We start from the raw sequence: 5,578 nt of genomic DNA on the forward strand, positions 1-5,578 counted from the left end.
CTCCTTGAAGCCCCCCCGCAAGAAGAGCCCCGGCTACTGTGAGTGCTGCCAGCTGGCCTTCACCGACCAGGAGCAGGTAACCGTGTGTGTGTGTGTGTGTGTGTGTGTGTGTGTGTGTGTGATGTGGTGTGTGGTGTAATGATCTTTGTGTGTATGTACAGTCATGGACAAAAATATTGGCACCCCTGCACTGTCAGATAATAAACCAATTCTTCAAGAAAATTTTTGCAATTACAAATGCTTTGGTATTCACATGTTGATTTCTATTGTTTGCATTGAAACAACACAAAAAAGCATAAAAGAAACCCAAATCTGACATGATTCCACACAAAACTCCCAAAGTGGACTGGTCAAACGATTGGCACCTTTTCAAAATTGTAAGAAATAATTGTATTTCAAGCATGTAATGCTCCTTTAATTTGTATTTAAACTCACGTGTGGCAAGTCACAGTTGCTGGTAATATAGAAATCACACTTGCAACCAGTTAAATTGGAGGAGAGTTGACTTAACCTTTGTGTTGTGTGTCTGTGTATACCACACTGGAGAAAAGAAAGAAGAGCAGGAGAAAAGCATGGAGCATGGAGAAAAGAAAGAAGAGCAGAAAACTGTCTGAGGATTTGAGAACCAAAATTGCGGGAAAGTTTGCCAAAACGTACCTGGGAAAGCCAAAATCATTCCGGGAGAACATCCTGTGGACAGATGAGACCAAAGTAGAGCTTTTTGGTTAAGCAGTTTACAGAAAACGAAATGAGGCCTCATAAGAAAAGAACACGGTCCCTACAGTCAAACATGGTGGCGGTTTACAGATGTTTTTGGGTTGCTTTGCTGCTTCTGGCACCGGATGCCTTGACTGTGTGCATGGCATCAGGAAATCTGAAGACTATCAAATCATTTTGGGGCACAATGTAGGGCCCAGTGTCAGAAAGCTGGGTCTCCCTCAGAGGACATGGGTCTTCCAACAGGACAATGACCCATAGCACACTTCAAAAAGCACCCAAAAATGGTTAAGAAAGAACTGGAGGGTGGCCGAGATGGGTCCAGATCATAATCCCATAGCACACCTGTGGCATGATCTGAAAACAGCAGTTGGGAGAAGGCACCCTTCAAATGTGAGAGACCTGGAGCAGTTGGCCAAAGAAGAGTGGTCCAAAATTCCAGGAGAGAGTTGTAAGACACTCATTCATGTTAACAGGAAGCGATTGAGTTCAGTTATTTCTTCCATAGGGTATGCCAACAAATATTAAGTTGAGGGTGCCAATCATTTTGTCCAGTCCATTTTTGGAACTGTGTGCGGAACAAGTCAGATTTAGCAGATGTTTTGTGTTGTTTTACAATGCAAACAAAAGAAATAAACATGTGAAAACCAAAACATTTTTCATTGCAACAATTTTCTGGGAGATGTGGTGCATTATCTGACAGAAGTGCAGGGGTGCCAATATTTTTGTCCATGACTGTATGTGGTAATGATCTTTGTGTGTGTATGTGTGGTAAAAATCTGTATGTGTGGTAACGATCTGTGTGTGGTAATGATCTTTGTGTGTTTGTGGTCATGATCTCTGTGTGTGTGTTTGTGGTAATGATCTCTGTGTGTGTGTGTTTGTGTGGTAATAATGTGTGTGTGTTTGTGTGTTTGTTTCTCTGTAGCATGTGAAGTGTGAGCAGCATCTACGTTTTGCACAGCACTCTGATAACTATGCCGTTCTGGACCAGCTGATGGAGTCCATTGAGTGCCTGTTCCTGTTTAACCCCGCCCACTCCCAAGACTTCCAGCTGTAAGACAACTGCCCTCCTCTTCTCTCCTTTCTCTGTGTGTATGTGTGTGTGTGTGTTCTAATGTGTGTGTGTGTGTGTTCTAATGTGTGTGTGTGTCTGTATCTGCTGTAGTGCTGTAGCGATGCGTCGATGATGTCGACGCGTCGATTTCAAAATTACGTCGACGCCATATTTTTACGTCGACGCTTCGCCACATACACGTGGTTGACCCAAACAGAAACAAACATTGCGCAAGGACTGAGAGAGCAGAAACCCAGGGAATTGCTTGGCGCCATTAGTTGATATTGGCGATCTAACGTAGTGAATCATGATACTATAAGCTGACCAACACCATGACTTAGCTCTCTGTGCCGTTTGTTCATGTTTAGTTGCCGTGTTCTGCAGCCGTAAGTTAACGTTAACTAAACTGACACACTAGTAGCTAGCTAACGTTAACTACTAGCAACCAAGCACGAACAAACTGCACGGAGAGCTAAGAAGATAGTTTGCTAGCACCACCGAAGTGCGCAGAGCTCAAGCTACACAACACACTGAACAAACGTTAAATTAATGTAACCAACGTTACTTATTGTCCCCTTCACGAGAGACAATGGGGTGCGTTTCTATCTCCATTCTCAAACGCACCCTATTGTCGCTCGTATTTAACGTTTGTTCAGTGTGTTGTGTAGCTTGAGCTCTGCGCACTTCGGTGGTGCTAGCTAACTATCTTCTTAGCTCTCCGTGCAGTTTGTTCGTGCTTGGTTGCTAGTAGTTACGTTAGCTAGCTACTATAGCGGCAACGGCTAGACAGCTGTGTCAGTTTAGTAAACGTTAACTTACGGCTGCAGAACACGCCAACCAAGCACCAACAAACGGCACAGAGAGCTAACTCATGCTGTGGTCATTTACGAGTCAAACACATAACATTAGACTAACGTTGGCCAGCTTATAGTATGTATCATGATTCACTACCACGTTAGATCGCCAATGTCAACTAATGCAGCCAAGCAATGTCCAGGACAGTGCTGCACATAAGGTGGTGCACAGTGCTCATCAATGAATGAATGTTTTTATAAGCACTGAAAACATTTAAATGAATGAGCACCACATCCAAATGTGATAGGGCTCATTTGAGTACCAAACATTTTTACTGTGAACTCTAGATAAACATGAAATGCATTGTTGGACTTTTGCTGTGCAAAACGGTGCTCATTAAAGTATATTATTAAGATTTTTGGGGGTATTTATTTGAGATACATTATGGTTTTAATCGAGCAACAGAAAAATAATCGTTAGACTAATCGTCCAATTAGTCGTTAGATTAGTCGACTATTCGATAAAATAATCGCCAGATTAATCGTTTTGAAAATAATCGTTTACCCCCAGCCCTAATCTGCTGAAGTGGTTCTGGTGTATGTGTGCTAATTTCTGAGTGTGTGTGAGTGCTTATGTGTGAGTGTGTTCTAAAGTGTGTGTGTTCTAAAGTGTGTGTGTGTGGTGTGTGTGTGTTCGTTTTTGTTCTAATGTGTGTGTTTCCTTTGCAGATCCTCCAGCTCCTCTCCTCAGTGTATCTTGGTGACCTCTGACCTTGAGCTCAAGATGTCCAGCCACATCAACCAGGAAGCTCTGACGCATAGCCACACACAAACACACACCCACAGCCCAGAGAAACCGGCAGTCACACACACCCTTTCACATGCACATAACTCTCACACCCTCACACACACACACATACCAGAAAACTCCACACAACAGACCATCCCCTATCCAGACCCCCCTAACCCAACCCCAATTGACACACCCAACCCCCCCACCCAGTGCCCTACCCTCAGTGACAGACCCAACCCCCCCAACCTGATCCTCAGTGACAGACCCAACCCCCCCACCCAGTGCCCTACCCTCAGTGACAGACCCAACCCCCCCAACCTGATCCTCAGTGACAGACCCAACCCCCCCACCCTGATCCTCAGTGACAGACCCAACCACCCCACCCTCACCCCCACCCCCACCCTCACCCTCACCCTCAGTCACACACCTGACCACCCCATCCTCACCCTCAGTCACACACCTGACCCCTCCACCCTCACCCTCAGTCACACACCTGACCCCCCCACCCTCAGTGACACACCTGACCCCCCCACCCTCAGTGACACACCTGACCCCCCCACCCCCACCCTCAGTCACACACCTGACCCCCCCACCCTCAGTGACACACCTGACCCCCCCACCCCCACCCTCAGTGACACACCTGACCCCCTCACCCTCAGTCACACACCTGACCCCCCCACCCCCACCCTCAGTGACAGACCAAACCCCCCCACCCTCAGTGACAGACCAAACCCCCTCACCCTCAGTCACACACCTGACCCCCCCACCCCCACCCTCAGTCACACACCTGACCCCCCCACCCTCAGTGACACACCTGACCCCCCCACCCCCACCCTCAGTGACAGACCAAACCCCCCCACCCTGAGCCCCCAGCAAAGGATAGAGGAAGAGGGGCAGGGAGAGGAGAGGAAGATCGAGCCCCTCCCCTCCCAGAGCCACACCCCTGTGGTACCGCACACCAACCAAGCAGACCCCTCCCACCTGTGTATGCCCCTCCCCTCTGCCACATTCTGCTCTGCCTCCTCATCTACTGCAGTGCTGCTATTGGTGGAACACAAGATAGGGGCGGAGCAGAGAGAGAATCAGGCCAACAGACTGGAGGTGGGCATGTCTGTAGAGAGACTCAAATGTGATTGGGCCTTGGAAAGTACTGACCCCTCCCCTCCAGTGCTGTTGCCATACCAACCAGAGTGTGACATAAGCCTGCGGAAACGCAGTCAGTTGGAATGTGCTAACCCCGCCCCCAAACGACGCAGAACATCCTTTGACAGACAGAGGTCAGAGTCACTGAGGACCCCGCCTCCTTCTCTGAGTCCTCCCCCTCACCTGATCACTTCCTGTCCGTCTGACCTGGAGCCCCCACTGCTCCACCCCTACTTCCACTATGACACGCCCACAGAAGCGCATCACCACCGCCCCAGTAGCCCCCCCACCCTCTCTCCCTGCCCCAGCCCCACCCCCTCATACCCCTTTGGCCGGGACGCTGTGCTCCCATTGGTCGGCTGGAGGTCTGGCTCGTCGGAGCCGGACTGGGACAGCGGGCTGTTGCTGCGCTTGACTCCTGCAGTGCCTCCAGCCGTCTCTGGGGGGCGCCAGCGAGCGGAGCTGGAGCTGCTGCTGCAGAGCTGCACTGGCCTCAAGGACAGCAGCTACCACCGCCGCCTCTGCTCCGCACTCCACCCCCTCACCACGCCCTCCTGAGTGTGTCTGTGTGTGTGTGTGTGTGTGTGTGTGTGTGTGCGCTATGCTGTGTGTGTGTGTGTGTGTGTGTGTGTGTGTGTGTGTGTGTGTGTGCGCGCAATGCTGTGTGTGTGTGTGTGCTATGCTGTGTGTGAGTGTGTGCACTACACTGTCTGTGTAATATCTGGAAACACAGGAAATCATGCAATTACAATGTTTTTAATCAATGTGTGTGTGCGTGAAGTTGGTTGAAGTATAGGATGTCCAGTTAGTCCAGTGTAAATGTGTAAGTGTGTGTGTACTCCATCTCGCTAAACATGTGTACATAGAGTTTTACTTGGTTGTGTGTGTGTGTGAGTGTGTGTGTTTACCTCTCGTTAGCCATCTCTGCTGCTCTGGACTGTGTGTGTGTGTGTGTGTGTGTGTGTGTGTGTGTGAGAGTGTGTTTACCTCTCGTTAGCCATCACTGCTGCTCTGGACTGTGTGTGTGTGTGTCCTTCAGCCTGTGGGCAGCAGGAGAGGGGTGTAAGCAGCAGT

This window comes from Sprattus sprattus (genome assembly GCF_963457725.1).
Source record: "Sprattus sprattus genome assembly, chromosome: 6".
Lineage (NCBI taxonomy): Eukaryota > Metazoa > Chordata > Actinopteri > Clupeiformes > Clupeidae > Sprattus > Sprattus sprattus.